Raw genomic sequence first — 23195 nt, 5'->3', positions numbered from 1 at the left:
TCTTGCCGTCGTATTTGATTTGCGTCTCCAATATTCTGTTCGTGTTCCGTCTTGTTTTTCTCTTTATTTATTCCAATCCCGGACGAGCCCCCAAAATTGTGGGATAGGATTTTTAAATAAAGAATAATAACTTTTCTTCTATATTTTATTTTCCGTCTTAACGTCTTCGTGACAAATCTTATAATAATTCATATAACGTCTTTCTTCCATTCACTTCCTTTCATCGTCTATATCCCTCTCTTTCACACATAACACTCTCTCTTACACTTCCTCTTGCGTTCCGTTTCCCACAATAGTTTGAATTTGAGCGTTTACAACTTACTTACAGCTTCGCTTCATTGCCCCCCGTTTCTGCTCAGTGGGTAATTAATTGCTACAAATGAATTATATAATTACTTTCTCTGCGATTATTTCAAATCGTAATCGATTTATTTCTTGAGTTATTGATACGTATTATGTTGCTTGTTTGTTCCGTTACGTTAAGCTAGTAGGTTGCCAGGCAAGATCGCCGAGACAGAACGGTGAATCTTTAACAAAATTATGGAAAATCACCCCCTATTCTCAAAAACTTAGGGCGCTGAAGTCTTAAGCGAAAAATTCTTGAGAGGAATTCAGTTCAAGTTACAAGTTTTCTTATTACATTCTTTATGGACAAACATAAACCACTTTCAATGGACCGGAATATAGTACAAAAATGTCTTGTCTCATAAGATGAATCTTATTGTTGCCATTTCATAACATATCAACTCTTTTGTCAGTATCTTGAAACTGTTTAACGTTGTATCATTGTTATGTGTTTGCCTTCATTCATTGTAAACTTCTTAGAAATTAAAATGGGTTAGTAGTATATTAAGGTCGTTGACTTACATCTAAGGTTAGTCCCATGACTAATCATTAGTTGACGTGTTAAGAATGTGGGCGATACCACGTGGTTTTACGTGGACTGTCCTAATGAGAACGGTAGTTTCGATATTGTAGATCGTCCTAGTTAGCAATATTACAGTTTTTGGAAATGCGTGGAAAGGTAGAATTGGTAAGAAATTAAGCAAGTGGCGTTCTGTTTTATTTTGGGTTTATTTTAAACTTAGAAGACGTCAAACCTTGAGACATAAAACAGGTGGCGTATTTGCGCTTAGCAGATGGCGACACAAGCGATTTAAGGGCCTGTCAATCTATCATGTCGCTGTTAAATGTTTACTTATTAATATAGTGATGTAGCAGTACATTTATTTGACATGCACAATTATGTCATTACTACTAAATACTTCAAAGTCCCATACTTATGAAAATTCAAGGGTTCTTATGTCATAAATACTTCAATTTAATGTGACGAGAGCGCGCCCATCCACCGTAATTTTATTTATTACATAATAATTTGTCGTATAAAAACTATGAAGTATCAAGATTCTGCTTCTTTAAATGATGCTTTAAATGAAAGCAACAGCGTCCTTCATCCATCGCTGGCTTTATCACCTTGTTTATTTCACTCACGAATGATATGATTGAGTAACTTGGTTATTAGATGCATGTGGGAAGACCAAAAAACCTAACTATATGCTGTACATATTTTTTGAGCATGTCCAGAAAGTCCCTATACAAATACGTAGGTCGCTTTTCAGCATTATTTAGTAACGTCACGAGTTTTATCACTGAAGGCGTTTTGGCATTAAGCATCTTAATATTGCCAAAAAATCACAGAATATTATCACTTTTGGAAGCCTAATAAAGACAACTTTAATTTTCTTCCAAAAAAGACAAACTTGGCTCTACGTTTAGCCAGCTTGTAAGTTTAAATATGTTTAGTTTATCCAAGCGTAACATCTGGCTATCTTCAACAACAGTATACAAATTATCACTGAACTTGATCGTACCCTGTTAATAACCTCTTTAACATACGCATTAATTAATTTTAACATGAATGCAAGGTTAAAAGTGTTTCCGTTGGTTTTCAAGTAATCGTATTGTTCCAATTCTTCGGTTATAATATAAATGAAATTAATTTTGTTGAGTGCCTGTAGGACATTACGTCCTTCTTGTTATGTCCTTCAAGAAAGTCTTGACCCCAATTTTCGAAGATTGTTTTTTGTTGTAGCATTACAGTAGCCATGTCTACCATTTGACAAAGCTTCTTAAATTGCTTTTCTATCTTTATCATTATCTCTTTGCTTTGTGTTGCTTTTTACAAGACACTTATTTCTTTCTTTCTTTCAATTTCTTTAGTTCTTTTTCTGTTCGATTGATTTTGAACTATTCATCTAGTTACTCTTTCTAAATAACGTTTTCATTATTTCATTGTCTCCAATTTGTCTGTTAGTCTCTTCGTCTTTATAGTTACGTGTTCAATAATATTTGCTATCAACAATTGCATTAATATCATTCTGTAGGTTTGTTTTAACAGATGTTTTATTAGAAAAAATATGAAAAATCGTCCATTTGTCCTCGGAGTGTTCTCTGTTCTCATAAATATGGATTGCAACTGTGAATTGTTTTTCTTTTGATTTAGTGCTAGATTTTTTGCGCTAGTATATTAATGATTCAATTATTTACGTAGATTTGTTTCGATTTCATTTTGCTTTATTGAAATATTCTTCAAAATTCTAATTGAAATGCTAATGGAATGTTTTGAAGACATAATTTTATTTGATGTGAGAAAAGACTCAAAAGTAGGTTTCCGAAGGCTTAAATTAGGAAGCCTATATATACAAGTGCTGCTTACACTTGTATTAGTTAATTTGATCTATTGAGATTTTCATGATCTCATCTAAGGTAAGCAAGCCGTACTTAAAGGCCCAGCGAAGCTAGCAAAACCTAACAAATGACTTAACATTTTTTCCAATTGACAGGGAAAGTGTCAGTAGTTTATTTACTTTATTAACTGGATATTGACAAATTGTTACGGTTAAGATGTTTGGACAAACAAACACGGCGATGGTTGAAGTCCAGAGTATTTGTGTTCATACTTTCTCACTCTTCAAAGATATGGTTCGGTTGGCGTCGATGTGACGCGACACGGGAACGTTACCTCTCTCAATATGGTTCGTGTTCGGTCTGTTGTCTGCTTTTCCCTGTGGAAAACTTTCTTTAGGTCTTAGAATGGGAGATACTTTTCTGAATTCTGTTGTCCTAGTACTTTTAGCTATATTGCTTTAGGTTTTTCTTCGAGTTACAATGATTGGTTAAAAGTTTTAATGATCCATGTGTCCTTCGAGGCGGATTTTTTTTTGAGGGCCCAACGCCATCCAGTTATTTTCTTCGTCTTGGGCGAACCGAGAAGGAGTGTCAGACTCTTACTGACTAAAAACCACCCCATTCATTCTCCTGTTTTTCGAGCCGGAGCCCGTGTAACCAGCTAGGCAGTCAGCAGTCGAGACGGAATTGGTTAAGCAATTATTATTAGATCAGTTTAGCTACTGTATTAAACAAAATTACATATAATGTTCTCAAGTCGAGCTTAAGGTTAAACAATTCTTAATAACCGATGTCTACAATTAAGTTTCCGAAGTGAAATCACTTAAGTATTTTCTAAGTTCTAATTCATTATCATAATTATAAAATAGCGTAATAACAGTAGACTTTAGTGAGCTGTGGTTCTCTCCAAAGCCCACTAAAATCTTTATGGTGATGAGATGTTGTGCTTGTGTTTAATTAATTTCAATAATGTTGCCGTAAAACCCAAGATTTGAGTGAAAACTTTGTTTAAACTAAACGTTTATGAGTTCTAAAGGAAATTTCTATATTTTCAGTAGTTTGCCGGACCGTACATTTATACGAGATATAATGTATTTTCTTTTGTTTGACTAATATTATAAATGCGAAAGTTTGTGGGTTTGTGTGTATGTTTGACACTCAATCAGGTCAAAACGGTTGAAAGGATCGGGGTGAGATTTGGAACAGGGGTAGATTATGGTCTGGAATAACACTTAGGGTAATTTTTATTCCATTATTAACGCGAGCGAAGGTGCTGCGCTGGCAGATGTATCTCATATAGCGACAACTAAATAGGTTAAATGTCAGACTCTTCTGTTACTTTCATAGAGGTCAAAATAAAGGTCCCAAAAGTAATAAGACCTATATTGAATCAGCTGATCGATACAGACAATTTGGCAAGCCTCCAACCCAAACAGCCTCCGTGGTTAAAGTGGTTATTGATTTTCCTTACCCACAATTTGTTTGCTTTAAATATTCACATGTGCTAGACTGGTAAAACCCTAGACTTAATATAGGTGTATTTTCGCACTTTGCCATCGATACTAATTCTTTTGTGTTTACTCTACAAGGTATACAGGTAGTTTTGTATGCTTTTTAATTTGCAACACAGAATTGTCCATCATTTGTATTATTTAATCTTGTACAATGGTACAACTTAATGCAATTTACTCATCGACTTTTCCTTCTGCCAAATCTAATTGTAATTGCCAACAATGGTATCTTGTTGTTTAATCATTTGAAGGAAAAAGTATTTTATTGTTTTGTGCGAGATAACCTCTGTCAGATTAGCAAGATGGTCACGGTTGTTCAGAGGAAAATTCAATGATTCAAGGGGACAGGAAAACAGCTATTTTGATTGACGTCAAAATGTACTGAGAAATGTTCCTTTTCCTGGTGCTAAAAACAATGTTATTAGCAAGATCGTTCAAACTTAGGGAAAACAAAAAGGATTGGCTCTTAAGATACCATGTCATGATTCATGACATATTTGGTATGAAGTAACTACTAGTGGTTTTGTATTGTAAATTGTTTCATGTTAAGGACGCGAAATCATTTCATATTTTCCTAGCCGCGGAAGTCCATTACAGTCCCTCACTGGAATGATTAATTCCTATATTATAAATATTTTTCTTCAGCTTTTGACCTTTATATTTTAGAGATATTCTTGATTTAAAATCCAATTTTCACTATTTACTATCGTGATTTTGTTCTTGTACCAAAAGACCAGATAAAATACGATGTGTGAAGACCAAGGAACGCGGCGCTTAGCACAAACACGTTTGTCGTATGTTTTGGCACGAAATTAATTATCATGATGAGACGAAACTACATTCCGTGTCAAAGACTCTCTATTATGATTGATACTGATTCGTCATTATGTCGATTTGTTGCGTCATCGGACTGTAATAAATAAATTATTCGATTTAGTTAATGAATCATAAAAATGAAAGTTGGTTACATCTTTAATTTATTTGCAAGTAGATCGAAAATACCAGTTTTCATTTTACATTGAACTATTCATTTCCACATTATAATAACAGAAAATAATTTGTGGTTGTATGTAAATAATAGCATTCTTCTTCAAATTAGTAAGTACCTAACTCATTACATTACCACTCGTTATTATATGTCAAATAATGTAAACAAGACATTACTTGTTGCAGTAAAATATAGACTGATTGGGAGATTGTGAAAGTTTCTACTTTTGTATTATTTGGTCCTTTTGTCCGAGGTTGTAAAAGATAATTTAATCGGAAATATTATGTGTATTAGTGATGCATATGCAATGCAATGCATATTAGTAATAGCATGAACATGGTTAGGTATAATAAATAGTTAAACATGATAAAACTCGTACAATTGTTAATAAATAATTGAGATTTTCCTTTTTTTATAAGAGGTTATCGTGTTTTGGTCTAAGTTTATCTTTGTACGCAAATAACAATTTAATTTGCAACGGCCTCGCGTTTGAACTAAATAAATTGTATTCAGTTATCTTTATTGTTTACTCTAAATCATGCCATGTTTTTATATACGGACATTGTCGATTACATATACACATAGGTATATGCAGTATTTTTCGGTCACGTGTACCAAAACAATTTAATATGTACATTATTTCTCCATTACATTCATTGAAATTATTTACTGAAGATAAGGAAACATATTTTATCGCCTATGAAATTTAACAGACATAATTATTATTTGTATTAGGTACATTGAATTAGCAATATGGGCATGGTTTCTGAACATATGTTTCTTCCATTTATCAGGAAAAACATATAAAATTTTTGCAAATTAAGATAGGCCGCAGTCTTTACTCCTTTACTCTCTTTCTCAGTCTTTACTACCCACCTCAATCTTTACTACTTTACTTTACTCTACACCCAAATCTAGAAAGTATTAAAAATGTCTTCTTCTCAATATACCAACAACACTGCACCAGTGTACACAGTGTACATTCAGGCACGCAGCCAAACAAGGTTGTGCCAGAACAACACGCATGAATGACGAAAAATTAATATGCTTTCATCGTTGTATGCGCACGCGCAAAGTGGCATGCCAAAGTCCGAAGTATTAGGTTAGAATGACGTGCAGACGTCTATCTTATGCTTGATTAGATGGCATGCGTTTGCCCAGATTTTTTGTGGCTATTTTTGGCTGAGGACTGTCATATTAACTGTGATATTGGCATTAATTGTGTAGGATGCACATTATTATGATTCATAGGGTCACTTACCTTTATGCTGACGCTTTTAATAAATGATGAAATGATCTTTGCTCGCTGGAAAAGTATAATTTTGTTGCATGTTGTGTTAACGCATAAGTACATTCCTAGCATGTTTTTGCTGCATAGACAGTTATATTATAACAGATTTTTTTTCTAAACAAGTTTTACACATTATTTCAGTTTTAAATCTGACCTCGAAATCTTTAGTTAACTTTCAAAACTTTCCTATTTACATAAGAATATCTTTAGAAATTACACTAGGATATGCAACGGTAGCTAAAATCATGTTAGTTATGCCATGTTATGGACAAACGAACATGTTGTTTGCTTATTAGTGGTCGTGGTGAACGAATGCTTAGTTTGTTGCATATGAAGCAAGATTTTTTGCTTAATTGTGTGTTCTTATGTTTTGAAGTATCTGTGAATTGCATTGCATGCATTTTGGTGTGGTTTGGTATGTTCATGGAGCTGAAGTGTTTAGTTTTTAGAGATAAGTACCTATTTAAGCAATCTCTAAGATAAGTTAGAAGCTCAGATAGATATATAAGATCATTTAGCAAACAAAATAATGTTTTCAAAATTACAACCTATTACGTAAAACAACTACATAAATAAACACTTTCTGAACATAAAGTGGTTAATTTAAAGTTCTTCACTCTTACTTCGTACGTACTCATGATTTAATACAAAGCCTATTATATTATCAGACTATTAAGCCTAAACCAGTTTTCCGCATATAATGACAAGCTGTCGATGTCACCGAGGGTAACGATAATGATAATTTAATGTTCTAAGTACGTGTGAGTGACCTGGGCGCGGTTGGCGCCACTGTCGCTTTAAGGAACTAGAGACATCAATTGGATATTACTAATACTGCCGTAGACGGTTGGGTTCTGATCTTTATGACCCTGCGTGTAATTTTAGGCGTTATGCATTTATCAATAAGTATTAGATTTCCATGACGTAATCATGTTTTTTGACCGGAGCACCAATTTAACCACCTCCTTCTTAAAATATTTGCATTCATCGCCCCTTTTACTACATATCTATTATTGTTAATTATCTTCACTTGATTCTGATATAAGCAGTCTGATTGAGTATTGCAAATGCGGGTTTATAGGTGGTGAGCGTACAACGTAAAAAAATATTTGCTGAATACTCAGAATTTAATGCGGAAATGCAATTAGTTAATTTAGGCTAAGTGAAATATTTAATATACATTTCATATCTTCGACCTTCAGAGGAAATTATTACAATGTCACAAAGTAACAGCATTTGGTACTTTCCCGTTGATAAATTCATTCGATCTTTATCTCTATTATAATTTATCTATATTTGCTAATATATTCAATAGTGACCTATCGCAAACATACACGAAATCTTTATGAATTATCTATTTTAATTGTTTTTTCGAAAGCTGATAAAATCCGGGGAATTTAGACTTATCATCTCTTTCTACATGCTAAACATATTTGTTTCATTAATGAAATACACTCACAGGCACATTTAACCGCCCACCTTGATTTTCTTGATTTTCTCATACACTACTTAAATCTGGGTAAGTTTGATATTTTTGCTTAAACTAGATATATTCTGTTAATTAAATACTGTGAAGTAATGTTAAAATCCGCATTTATTCATCACTTAAATTAAAAAAAAAAGCATTTTTAGAGATTTCTGTAGAAAACTCTTGTTTTACAATATTTGTTATTTTTCAGTTTCTGGATTCATTTATTGGTTTTTAGTACTGGGTGTTACCTCCTCGGGCTCTAATGACTTCTTGCAGTCGGTTTGTAACGTCATCAATGACATTTTGGATGTCTGATTGAGGGATGTTGTGCCATTCCTCAACTGCAGCAATCTTGAGCTCCCCAATCGTAACCCTTGCTAAACTCATCTTTTAAGGTTGTCCCAGATGTTTCAATTGGATTGAGCCCAAACTGCGTGCTGACCACATATATTCGTATACCGACCTCGTCCAGGTACTGGGTCACTATTCTAGCGCCATAACTTCGTGCATTAACGTGCATTAATTGAAAATTTTCACCAATAAATGGTGCAAATGACACGACATGGTCTTGAAGACCCTCTTCCTGATCCCTGTGTGCAATAACACTACCCCTATCAATTACAAGATCTAAGAGCGTCGTAACTGATGCTGCCTCAAATCATTATTGAACCTCCCTGATAACCACAGTTTCCAATATCGTACATGGGGCAAACTCTCATTTAGTCATCTGTACACTTGACGCATCTGGACCTCATAGGGCTATTCAGCTTTCGTCTGAAAACAGAAATTTCCATTGGTCTGTGGACCAGTTTGCAGATTCTAGCGCAAATTGAATTCGCGCTCTACGGTGCTGTGTACAATTCTGGGGCACGTGCTGGACGAAACGCAGTTAGGTTCCTCTCTGCCAACCTTCTTCTCGCTAAGCGTTCACTTACACTGAGATACTTCAAATAGGCGAGTTCTAACCTCGGGAGTGTGGTAAAGCGATTTCTCAATACATTGTTCACAATAAAACGATCGTCCCGAGCGATGTGCATCAATGACGGTCTTGTCCCGGTTCCGCGTGTAGGAACCCGTCTCCCAAAAGCGTCTGATTCCCGTACAGTGATTCGAGGTACACCAAGTATCCGAGCATTGTGACGTTGGCTGTACCCAGCATCGGCAAAAGCTACGGCTTTGCAGCTCCAGTTGCATCCAGTGCAAGTAACAGCACTTTTATTCGATTACAATAATCAAGGGGTGCAGAAAGTTAAACAAAATGGTAATCACACCAAAAATAGCAGGATATCCAGGTTAAAACTCACACTAACCCGATCGCTGAGAATTAAAATTTCTAAGTTACAAATATTGAATGTGAACTTCTAAAAAAACAAGGGTCAAGTTTATAATTTATTGCCAAAGTAGCCACTTGAAACATAACAGCCATCGGGATAAACATTCCTTATCGCAAACTAACGCGGTGACGTTTTCTAAGTTTAAATGAAAGTGTAGGTAATCCAAGGATATCATTTATTTTGATGACTTCTTTGACCTATTTAAGATGACTTTGACACATACCTAGGATGCTGTATAATACTCCAAGTATGTGTATTGTACAGTCGTTTCTTTTGTAAATTAACAATTCCCTTTGTTATCTACAAAAATCTACACAAGAACACGCAACAAAGTCATTATAATCCTGCCAAGTTTACCACAAAGAGCTTTAGATAAACATAGAATACACTTAAGCATTAAAAAAGGAACAGAACACATAAAGAGGAATCACTTTGTACAAATACGTAGCTATTAATGTAACACTTCAGGATATGAGTCACAGAAGTCAAAGGATTTGCAAACGTCACACGACTGAGCGGTGTAACTCTTTCTTGCTATATAAATTCAAATATTTATTGTAGGTACTTGCAGGGCTGCCACTGTTCAACGTTTGTCGTGTTGACACGAGATTTTATCAAGCTCCGGTTCGAAATTCTTCAAATATTAAGTGATTCAGGTCATTTACAGTTTGTGGAATGTCGATGCCCTTGTACTGTTAGTTTTGATTAGCAAATTCTCTTTCTATTGAGGACCAAAGGACCACGTATCGAAGGACCAAATTTAGTATTCCTATAATATTTCTATGTAATTAATGTATAAATTTTGTAGCGACATGTAATTATGATTATGTATGTATGTCGTTGTCATGTCAGCAACAAGACGTCCACTGTTGAACATAGGCATCCCCTTGTGACCCCCAGATCAGCCGGTTGCATGAGTAACTTACCTAAAAAAATACGCCTTTGACATCTGCGTTCCTTAGAATATTTGTCAGAACGTTTATCAACCCTCATACTTTCCTGTTTACGCGCGTCATTCAAACAAACCAGACATAAAATATTGACTCCTATATGCGTTTTATCTGCTTAACACATTCGTGTGGTTTATTTGAATTAAATACAATCTGCTTGAAGCCCATCGTATAAGGTTTACTGCCGTATGGTAATTCCCTTCCGTTTGCTCGCTTACGTTCACCAACGAATAATACCATTTTGATTCGATGTCTATTCATGTGATTTCTATTGTTAACTAAAGCTATTTGTGTAAAATTCTGAAATGGGTTCTAGATTAACTTCATTGTGTAGTTCATGGTTTGCATTAACTGTAAGTAAACCCCGTAAAGTGGGGTTATGAATCCAGTATTCTAGGGTAATCCGTTTTATCTGTTTAGTTTCTATGATATATTCTAATCGTATTTTCTCTTCCTTTTCAGGTAAGTTGCAATCATCGGTGATATTTATTTTAGCTGTAGTTTTAACGGGGGTAAGTGTATTCTTAAGTAAACGCATTTGTTACGTTTTATTAAGAAGGTAAACTACTCGTAATTCAAGACTAAAGATTACTAATAGAAGTAGTTTCGCGAAATTTCAATCTGATAATTATTAAGCAGGTATCAGGGATAAAAATAAAAGCTTCCTAACTTTAATTTCACCTTCCCAAATAATAATTTAAACTATTTTAGACAAAGTGAAAACAATGTTGGCTGTCGTACAATTTCTAAACAGAGTAATATGTGGCGTTGATTGTTTACATAGCTATCGTGTATCCACCTAGCATATCTGGCGGATATGTAACATTTGCGAGTGGCGTCTAGCTACCGTGCCAACTACGATTTGTGGGTCGACATGCCAAATAGGTAAACGGGTAGGGGTTCGTGTACATTTGCCGTTAAATACGGTTGGTTTTGGTTATGCAAGATTCTTGATGTAAAAGTTTAGCTTTAGCTACTTTGCTACTTACTACCCTTCATCTTCTCAGTGAGGTGTTTCATGCACCTACTGAGTCTGAGGGTTATCGCTTCAATAACATAGAACTAAAAACGGAGTCCAAGCCAATTCTTCTTTAATATCAAACTGAAACATCATAGTTTTTTTTTTTTTGCATTATAAAAACGTAAAACGTTTATTAAATAAGATTCACAAAGTGGTGATCACGTAAACTATCTCTATTGCAGAAATGTGGGTGTCGCCTCATGTCACGTAGTAGCGTAAATTATTCAATATCTGCATCTTATTCTTGTAGTCTAGTAAGTTTTATTTAAATTGAAAACATTAACATTTCTATTTCTAAAACGATAGTGTACTCAATTTTGGCAAACAAACTATGTTTAGAACATCTTTCATCATGTCAGACCGTGAGCTGCCATAAACTATAATAAAAAACAAACCTGTTTAAACAGATGTGAAAACTCCTTAACTTTGAACTTTTGTCGAAACGTCTGTAATGCTAACGACCTGAAACAGTTTGATAAGGAGTACGTTGAACCTTTTTAAGAAAGACCTGATGTTATGTTTCTAATCTGGTTCAATGGAAGCTTGTTATTAATTTACATTAAAATCGTCGTAATTATTTCATTGTTCTAAGTTTAAAGCTATAAATACATTTGCTAGCTACGGAAATGCGTAAACGAAAACTCCATAATCGAATTTCCGTCGCGCAGCAGATCTGTTTCAGCCTTTATTTTTTGAACGTGTATTTTTTATTCTAGTTTGATGTCGTTCGGTCATTGACTTTTCATTGTTTGTGTAAGGTTAAAACCTCTTTTGTAATCCTTCTAGACTTTATTTAATTAATGTATGTAACGGCTGAATCAAAACAATAAAAGTTGAATTGATTCCGAAGCAACGGCCTTACACTCTAGACATAGATTCGTCAGACAATTGTTCTATTAAGGTAATTGGCATTTAAATAGGTCTCAAATTTAAATAGCTGCTGGTCAAAAAATTTTAGGCGTCGGTTAGACGTCTGTCTACAAATGATGTAGATATTAATATTGTTTTGAAGCATGAAACATTTTTAGTAATTTAATCTGTATTGAATTAATTATGTTCAACTCTTCCTCACATTGCTGTTAAACGAGGGAACTCAATTAGTTTCGAGCTATCCTAGGGCTCATATTCATGTTCTTATGTCCACTAAACTCTCACTTTAAATTATTTCTCTCTGAAAAGGCTATCACAGTAGTAAATCGTCGGAAGCCCTAATCTCCACGAGTTGCAATGCATCGACGTAAATCATAATAGGATCAAATCCGTGACACGTGCTTCCGTCCTCGTGGCTCGCCCCGTGGCACCCGAGGGCTTGGCCTATCCACCAGTCACGTAATATGACCTAGGGCTGTTCGATAGATCGCAAAGAAACTGCCAATTTCCGGGGTGCCATCATCGTTATCGGTTAAAGTCTGGTTCTGATGGTTCGAAAGTTCTGATGCAATTTCATGTGCGACCTGGTGATTTTGGTGTTGCTTGACATTAGGTAAAATGTCCTTTATGGTGTGCTGTGGTCTGCCGTCCAATTGTGATTAAAAACCATCCTTCAAATCAAAATCTTCATTCTAGATTAACAAATGAAAAGTCTGAGAATCACATTAAACCTATCTCTAGTACGTATGATAAACCAGTGATAGTTATAACACATCGATTCTATTGTTATCTACACTTGTTGAAGATATTAATAAACCCTAATGATCCATTAAGCGTACTTATCTAACTAATTATATCTTGAACTGAATATCTGAACTTTAAATGTCAAAATAGTGCGACACTGCAGTGATGACGCTATGATAGATAGCTCGATGTTTTATGTTAGTTTTGATCTTTGGTCCTAAGGTCCGCACGAGCGGTGCAATGGATCAAAGTGCGTAGTACTACGTGCCTTTAATTGAGATTATAAAATATAGAGTCCACGTGAGTTATTGTGTGTCGTTAATCTAAAAATTTGGCTAAAAATACAAACCGATAACATTAATTATTATGTTATCGGCTTACTCTAACGTTTTGACGAGGAACTTGACTAGTTTCAAGCCATGCTAGAGGCTCATATTCATGAGCAGCATTACGCGACACACGACGCGGCGATTGTCGCACTGCTACTGAACCGCCGCGCCGCGTCGTGTGTCGCGGAATGCTGCTCATGAATATGAGCCTCTACATGGCTTGAAACTAGTCGAGTTCCTCGTCAAAACGTTACGTGAGTAAGCCGATAACATAATAATTAATTTAGTATGTCTCACGAAAGTTACAATAAAACTGATAACATGATGTAAAATGTGTTTTGAATGGATTATTCTACCAAAGGAACAGCATAAAACTGACCACTGTAATACAGGCTTTACAATATTGGTACAACCTTAATCGTCTTACTTTTTGTATCTTAGTTTTAAGTTAGTGAAGGTGATTGCATTTTGTGTTTAAAATATTATTATAGCGATGATGATAAAAGTTTATTCAATGGAGGAAAAATAAATAATGAAATAACATCGTTGTTTATAAAATAAATTCTACAGGCCTTTGCATTATTCAGTCCCTGAAATATGCAAAAGTACAGACGGGTGCAGCGGGCGGGTCCGGTAACCCAGTTAGCCTGTGAACTGTTCAGGATGGGGACGTTGACTCGTTTATGTAAATCGCACTTTGTGAGCGACTGTACACTACAAACTGTTTATGTGTATACAGGACAGTTTTGATGCATATAAAGTGTTCATAAAATTTACACAAAATGGCACTCTGTGTTGGGAAAAACTGAACTATACATTTTCTTTTTGATGTTTTTAAAATGGGATCGGGTGAATGTGAATATTTTAAAAAGATTGACTATCTTTTTTATAAGCATTAAGTTTTAGTACCAAACATATAAGTAAAAAAGTATTGAACCAAATCAAAATGAATGAACACTCCTTGCAGACGTTAGTCTATTAGTCACTAAGCTAAAGGCACACATTTCATACTGTTGTTCCAACACAGCATATTACGAACATGAATATTCAAACGTTCATACAAAGCTCAAGAGACGTAACTCTACAAGAAACTGTAACATAAATAACCATCAGCAAGAAAATATTATGTAAGACCATAAGTTAGGTATATGAGGACCAAATACCAGGTTCTCACAGGGTAGATGTGGTCTTTGATAATATTCATACGTTTATCTAGGTGATCTTAAGGAATGGTAATGTGCTACACGTAACTCCAGACTTGGATGTAAGTAGTCGTTTACATATAAGTGCTCTTAATAGGGTGTGAGACAAATTGTTACAGTAACTTCCAGTCGTGCAATTAGACCAACCTTAGACCATTCAGCTATTTCATTCCGACTTATCTCACAATCGATCGTTTAAATCCATTAACTGTCCAAAGCAGAATAGATAATCCAATCATACGCTAGGACGGCTCGACAGCAATCGATGCGAGTTCGGGACCGAAAACTTAGGCGCGGCGCAAAAGCCTAGTCTCAGTGAATGTAGGCTCAATAGATAAACATGTGTATAGCCAGATTAAGGCGTGGGTTAGGTCACGTTTTCCTTCACCGTTTGATGTAGTATATTTATTTATAGCTCACCTAGTTTCGTGAATTATGTCTGTTTCTCTCGATTTTCCCTTTATGAGCCAGTGGTGCTACTAAATCAGAATACTTAACTTACATAGCTTCGAGGTATTGCTACTTACTGGGGTAATGAACTGACTTAATTATTTTCCCATATTGATGGGTTAGTATCTCATTTCATTACTAATTTATTCCTAGCTGCTGGCACTTGATGATAGTGCAATTATCTTGTTAATACGCATATACCTATATCTTACCATATTTAAATTAAATGTTTTCTATGAAATAACTTAAAGCTTAGCAACAACAACGTTGTATGCTAATGTGAATGAGCCGTTCCTACCATCCTTAGTATGCACAAAATCCCAAACCTTTGAGCCGAAACATGCACAAACATTTGTACAAAATGTTCTGAGTACTTTCCCGCGCGGATCTTAGCACCAAAGTGTTCCAAACATTGGCTTTCCAACTTTCTTCGCTTTGATGTGCGCGAAAATCCGACTCGCATATTTCAAATAGACTCCAATGATATGCCTACGCATTCGTGAGATTGTGCATTTGCATATAATAAGTCTTTTGATCGCCCATAATGTTCTGGAATAGATAAAGTAATAAATCATAGGTGTTTTCATTTAAATGATTTAAGCTTTGATAGCCGCACCTACAGAGACGATGAGATTAATTTCTATTAAATACCTAGTGGAGAAATGAAGAGGAAAAACAATGCTGATGCCATTCGAAAAATATTTTCCGGAAATTCCTTCTCATGAAATGACGAATATCTGGACAAAGAAATGGGACACTGCAATGAATCAACTTACTATTTTAAAGCTTGTAGCATCTAAACAATTTATGCTTATTCATGTTTCCTGTACACAAAAACTAAACTACAATATAATAAATAAATAGTTGGCACGATCAACTTGTGCCGGGGGTCAGGTTTTGACCGCGTACTTACGTAAACCATTGTCTCCACGTAATTAATTCTAAATACGCGCCTTATAAAGATATTCACGTCTTAGAAAGCAGTACATGATTCATAATTAAGTTCATCTGGTTTTACGTGGGTTTAGTGGGAATGGCTTTGTTCGTCGTGTTTGACTTTGAGAACTCAATACACGCTACTGGTGGCTTTTACATTACTATCACAGCTTCGTATAAGAGGATCAAGATGAGAAATATACGGCTTATGGAAATATTAAAGCTAAAGCCAACTTAAGTGTTGGTCCTTCGGGTACGATTTAGGACCAAATAAAATCAAATGCGATTCTAAACATTCACACTTAAAATATAATCGACATTGTTTAAATTCAACTTGGTTGTGGGTCAAATTTTATACACCTGGGCCTATTTCTGATAACAGTTAGTACCATTTTACCGTTATAAACGTAATGTCTTCCTATAAATCCAACTCTGTTATAGTGTCGTTATAGACTTGAGCTTGTTTAAGTAATCCTGTTGTCTATAGCTGCTATTCACTCTTATTATAAACATTATCTTTTACTGCTTAGGACCAATAAACCTGTAATTTATAACTTAGCATCTGTTTCTAAAGCTTTAATTGTGGTCTACTCTTTGACATTACAACAATTTATGCCTTCTGGCTCTGGCTAATCAGAATCAGGAGTGAAAGCTTTATGCATCAGTTCTATAGAGACAATTAGTGAGACATCTTCATTGCAGATTTTATTGCATTTCCTATTTTAACTCAAATCACCTTATAATCACATAGAAATCTACTTCAGATCATCAGCAACTTAAAGCGCCACCGATAGAGACATCATAATTTTATTCAATGGATAATGAAGAGTGAAAGTCTAAGTTTTAACACCACATAACTCCATAGGAACAAATCTGTACACATCTCCCATCTGTTAGATAGTTTAATTCCCCTTTTACGTCTTGATTATCAGGCGCGTGAGTCACGATCTGGTGCCAATGTGAACTGCGACCTGTGACGTAACAGTGGGAAATGTATGAACTGTTATGAAGTTATTGTTTTAGTGCTATATTGTTGTCTTTAGTTGTACTGCATAAACTATGGACTTCGGATATCCTGGAATTAAATGTTCTATTAATTATTGCTTTTCCACTTTCTGGAGGTACGTCTGCTGTAACATTTATACCATATGACATGTGGCCTTTTGCTTGTCACAGCTTAAATTGATCCACTTGCAGTATCCTCTATCTTCGTGTTTAGTTGTCTAACTAGTGTTATTTTATCTTCTATCTTTTTTAATAGCCCTGAGAATGTCACTGAGCAACATTAGCGTAGGTATACTTTGACGTTGTCATTTAAAAATAACACCTCCCTCTCTATTTACGTAAATTTACGAGACGTGCCGCGCCCACTGACGCCGTCATACAACCCAAACGTCGAATTGGGCTGAATAGTTAGCGATGTGCAAATACGCGATTGACGTCACTGTTACTATGCGCTGAGGGTTTAAAATAAATTAACCGTACGTGTTCCTACGTTTGTTACTATTTGAAGTATCTACTTGAAATATGGTTTTTCTATTTCAATTGCTCCAATTCTTAATACGATTTATCAACCTTGGCTTAAATAAAGTTTGATCATCCTTAATCGGTTTATTGGCTCTTGACTTATATTTATTTAGCCGTGAACTTGCATCTGTTTGAGTTCATTTCATTTTCTTCTGTGTTTACTGTAATTTGCTTATTGTTTGCTCGGCGTAACGTCGCTCATCTGTTTCGTAATGGTGAAAAGTAAATACTTTTATAAACCTACACAATTTTTGTCCTTAAACACAATTAAGGACAAAAATTTCAATAAAGGTCCTATAGGACCGAGTTGTACGGTGCCTCAAAGGACCAAGTAGTAACTATGTCTACATTTTTTCGGTTGTTGATCAGACAACCTCATAATTTGAAGTCATGCTTATGACCTCTAGAAGTCTCGAGTAACCAAGCAAGTTGGTATAGAGATACAATATGTTGTAATGCAAATAAAACATTTCACTCCATTACTTTATTGTAACGATTTCAATTGTTTTCCATAGAAACAATACATTCATTAATCAAGCAAATAGACTACACAGTCGGTTAAACTATAATGACGTCAAATGTTAGGACGTTTCCAGATTTAATAACACGTTTGCCTCTTCGTATCCTTTATAAGGAAAAATAACGAAAATGTTGAATCGAATACTTGGACAAAATGTAGTTTCTGACTTGCTGTTTTAGGTACAGTCATTCTAATTATAAGTTTATAGGTAAAAGTTTTAATTATACTTGTTTATATATAATTTATGTACCTATCTAGATACAATAGTGTTTACGGATCATATAAATTAATTGCGAACAAATATTATGGAAGTTATACAATAAATCTTGCCAATAGTTTACCATTATGAACTTTTAATTAAATTGACATCCGTGTAAGAGTGTCAAATGTTATTTATATGAAAATTTTCCAACACCTTTGCCATTGCGGGGTTTTCTTAGGTATTAATTTATTTGCTAATGACCTGTTGTAAATTTTTGGTTACGAATGTTAGACAGCCACACACTAGGATGATTGTTAGACAGCAGACATATAAACTTCAAGTCATTATTTTGTTGATTTAAATGTGATGATCACGACCTATGTCAGTACAGTTGCCAGCAGATCAACCTACCCCAATCTGGCAATTTTATTCATTAGATTTTAGACTTTATATCAATGTAATACAAGTTGAAAATATAATAAAGAAATTTGACAGAATAGGATAGGTTGACCTGCTGGTGGTCGTATGTGCTATTTTCACGTTTACTTCAGTCATTTAGAATCAGCTAGTGTCGTGATAGTACTAGTTGTTGTGGTAATTAATCATAAATCTTTGTTAATTGGTGATGAATGGACTGAGATCCATTTTGTTGTAAAATTGCAGTCAGTAAATAAAGGAAAAAGTAGATGAAGCAGCAAGCAGATGAGCTTATGTTCAGCTTTATGTATTAGAAAATGTCCAATTGTAAAGCTTTCGTCAAGACAGTTGTTTTAACTCTTTGTTCAAAAACATATTTTATGGCACTCATAAAATAATGGCTGTGTGAATTTACGACGCGACTACGATGTAAATATTTGCACGGTCTGGGGAAAATTGAAAATCATTTAGGTAAATTACGTACCTAATAAATATTTAAAATATTAGTTATCTTTAAAATCTTAACGTTTATTGGCAATAATTTTATTGAAAGTCGCAATGATTTAGGATCATATTGGTTCACACCACAACAAAAGCCATCATTTTAAAGAAATATTATTTTATTCATTACCTAATTATGTACACTCGTTTAGGGATTACCTACGTAAGTATTATGTCAGTGTCTGCTACTACAGACTGATAACTCTTGTCCTTCACCAGCCCCGTCTCCTAGGACCATTAATTTATTTCAATCAACTAATTGTCAACGAGTTAATAGCCTTGTTTGGCCATGCTTGTATCATGTGCCATCATATTGACATAACTGCGAACAAGCATTAATCCCAGTAACAACAATTTTGCATTAAATCCCGCCCCTCAACATGGGCTGATACATGCAAGCTTTTAACCTCAATCGTTCGATTTTAGGTCAAATAATATTTTTTATAATCTTTTTTCTCATATAGACACTATGTATGACAGTGATTAGTAGAACGCACCACTAACAGGATTCTTTTGAAGATAATATAAGCAAAACGTGCCAAAAATTGTAATTAACATCTCTGAAGCATACAAAATTCATAAAAGAACTGTGTTACGTTATGTGGAACGTAATCAACGTGCCCTACATCTCTATATCGGTCATAAAATTAAACAAAACCTAGACAATATAACCAGTTAATTGAATAGAACTAGAAAAACCCGCTTTCATCAAAGATAAACATGGCCATTGTATCGGGATCACGGAGACTTTTCCGGCAGTTCGGACGGCCAATAAACAGCCGGTCTGACACAATGGGGACGTGGCCTTTGCGCTCAAAACAGCATCCAGTGCAGTGTTACATAACCGATGTCACCAGGCTATGTTTATCGTTCCTACCGCAATAGTCTGATAAGACAACGGGCTACTAATAGTAACCTGGATCTATAGTAGCCTACTATAGATAGAATTTATTGTTTTGGTCCTAACGTGGTCCTTCCATCCGCACTAACAAATTGTACGGCAAATTGCCTTAGTTTAAGTTACCTTTTGAGCTTGTGGGTTTCCAGTTGATAAAAGAGCGTCATAAAAATTGAATAGCCTTAGTGACATCATCAATGAAATTGCAACAGATCACAATGTTGAACCGGAAAGGAATGACTTGTCCCATGTCTAACAAGGGCCAATAAACTAGCAACTGCCCACCAGTTTATCTTTAAACTTGTTGCGTGTGCCGCAAGGAGTTTCTAACGGGAACCGATTATTTGTGACTTTGTCTTATTTCTGTTTACATTGTAACATAATGGTAGCCGGTAGATTGGAAATTAGCATCATCCATCTAAAGTTTTGGAGTACCATACTAATGCCTGTTTTCATCAACCTCTCCTAAATTTGAAGGAAACGCTGATGTAACATAATACGACATTTTTGGTTTACACTTATAAGTGACACTTAACAATACAAGTAAGGGGTTAGTTTAGGAGCTACGTAACGCCAAGTAACTTTTAGTTAAGAGTCGGTTTAGGGGTGGCAGGTGAAAACTGTCACTAGACTTAAATTTTTTGTGTCCAGTTCGCGAATTGCATTTTTTCTACGATGACCATGACTAGTCTAAAGCCGCTATTTTAAACCTAGGTCATGTTTAATGTATTTGTAATGTTGTTGAGTAAGACTCCAATTTGAAACTTCAATATTTCATTCAAAACATTCTTTTATGTCAGCTCGCTTCCGTTCTTTGAAAGAGACATGCCCCAACTTACTTAATTGCTGTACAAACAAAGTGCATTTAATTTTTCTTAATGATTTGTAAACATAGTAAGGTAAAATTCGATGAAAATATTTTTGCTTTCTGTGCATGGAGAAAGTAATTTACGCATTTTAAGGATCTTTTAGGTCTTAGTTCTCTTAGTGCGTAAAAATAAAATGATACGAGTTGCTATCGGTCAAAAAGCTAAAGACCTACGTGTCAGTTTCCTGGCAGACTGCGAATTTCTCGTGTCTAACCTGTTTGCACGTTGTTTTAAGAAAAAATAGAACCCCATCTATTGAAAAATATACTTTAAATTGTAATGAATTAGAGCTCATTTTGTATTGATAGGATTAGTCGTTCGAAAACCAATTTCGCTCTCAACAGTCGGCGCAGTACTCAGTAATAATTCAGTAAGGCGCGTGACTGCGCACACGAAAGACGTGCGCACTACGTTCGGACGGAAAATAAGTCTTATTATCCGGCGCGATCGTGAATTTTGCGAAGTTTAAATTTTGAACGAAAGCGTGTTTTAGCTTTCTATTTTATTTCCAATCTTGTGTGCTAGTGTTACCTGGATAAATATTTTGGATTGTGGTATATCTTCTGTAACGTGAGTTTTCCGTGAACTGGGTAAATCCCTTTACGTGTTTGCAAAACATTGATTGTGGACCACGTAGGGAATTTTACACTATCTTTCACATACATCAACACTTTTTTACGTACATATTTCAGATGATTTAACAATTATTTTCTTACACACGAAACACTCGTGACTTAAAAACATTGTACAATTTATGAAAATTAGCAATAGAGCGCGAATTTTCTGGAGTATACATAACGAATTAGGTGCATTGCGTCGACGCTCTAGTTTCAACTTTAATCGATTTCCTAACGTGTTGTCTATGTTGGAATTATAACCCTGTAACATTTAACTTTGGTTTTTATTCATATAAGTGTCTTGATACAGTCATTAGTCTGTTTTATTCTCTAGCTAACCTTAAGTCACTCATAAGGTTTCAGTTTTAATATAATTAGTATCAAAATATTTATCCTTAGCAGGTACAGCGTATACAATAAAAAAATAAACTGTCTACAGGTTTATACATTAAGTTTTGGTTGCACTAGTCAGGTCTATTATTTTTTTCTCTAACCTTGGTATTTAGTGTCTGGACAACAAATGGTTTTTTACTACCGAGATATCCTAATTTCGGTTATTTTAACCTTGAATTATTCTCCGTTCTTGAAAGATTTAGCGTGCCTTGAGGAAATTAGTGTTCGAAGTAAAGTTTGTAAGGTCGGAGAAAAATATGAGATGCCTAGTCTGCTGAATAAAAATTGGCTATTTAACTTTGAGGGGTGTCTTAAAGGTTTTTATTATGTGCCAAGTATACTTGTTACCCGTTTCATTTTAGTCTTCAGTAGATTATTGGCATTTGAAGAAAAAAAAATCAGTCTATCAACGAGTTAGGTAATTGCATATTAATTTTATGGTAAATTAAGTTTTCCTAATATTTTAACTGCAAATTTTTCTCAATATGGAGCTTGAAATTTTAAATTCGATTTAGTCTGGCAGTTGTGATACAGTTAATATAATTTTGAGCAACTCTTTTCCTGTCAACCGTTTTGGTCAGGTTAAAGGAAAATTTCATTTTAGTGTTAGTAGGTACCTAATACCTGTCACCAGGCACGGATTTATTTATAGGTAAATTAAATAATATGCTACATTGTTTCTGTCCATCCATCATTACTATGCCATACATCAAAACACTTATAATTATAACAGAAATAAAGTAAAATAATACATGATATAAAATGTGTGATACTGATATGTGTGCATTAGCCTTCATGTACATATTTTTACATAAGCTTTAAATAAATAAAAATAGGTGCCGTTATAAATAATTTATTCTCTATTATCCTTATCTTGATGCATAGTTTTATAATTATAACGTAACATATTACGTGGGATAAAAGAAATTTCTATAAGGACCACGTTCTAAACGCTGATTGGTTGAACCGGCATTATTATTATCGTTATCATAATAAATGCTTTAGACGTCACGTCACGTATAAATAATAATATAAAAATAATCCATTATTAGCTTACACTGGTGTCCTTGTGATAATTTACTTAAATTTTCCTGCTTATAGTGGGAAATTTAAAATCTGATGATTAATTATATTTACAGGTAAAAGATAGTTTTTATCAATCGTGTGATGATGATATTTTGATATGTCTATGGTGATATCATTATGGCCTGTTATTGTGATGATTATTTTTTATTGTAATTTGCTCTGAATCATTCAAATACGAGGTTTTGAGTATCAACTGTATTTTACTACAAGTAAAATCTATTATTTCATTATTTCAGGGATCATCAGGGATTAGGGATCATTCAGGGATCAGGGTTACTCCTCGAGAATACTAAATGCCTAAATACTATGTAATTCGGCACTAACATTTTAAAAGAGTAGGCTGCGCGATGTTCTCACATCTGCGCACGCTACTCATGATA

At 34.7% G+C, this 23195-nt stretch overlaps 1 protein-coding gene across 3 annotated transcripts in view; it reads left to right on the top strand.

The window, feature by feature from the left end:
- Nucleotides 1-23195, top strand: part of LOC118273039 (SUN domain-containing ossification factor) — an 86701-nt gene that overhangs the window by 30330 nt on the left and 33176 nt on the right. Inside the window, exon 1 of one of the 3 annotated variants that reach the window (XM_035589790.2) lies at nucleotides 21084-21289. The exons of 1 other annotated variant lie outside the window; for it this stretch is intronic. The gene's annotated coding sequence lies outside the window, so the exon portion shown is untranslated. Of the gene's footprint in view, nucleotides 1-21083; nucleotides 21310-23195 lie in introns of those variants that run through there. One more of the 3 variants, XM_035589791.2, reaches the window with a different exon arrangement.

The sequence above is a fragment of the Spodoptera frugiperda genome, chromosome 1, assembly GCF_023101765.2.
Source record: "Spodoptera frugiperda isolate SF20-4 chromosome 1, AGI-APGP_CSIRO_Sfru_2.0, whole genome shotgun sequence".
Classification (NCBI taxonomy): Eukaryota; Metazoa; Arthropoda; class Insecta; order Lepidoptera; family Noctuidae; genus Spodoptera; species Spodoptera frugiperda.
This window is presented reverse-complemented; position numbering and strand designations above follow the sequence as displayed.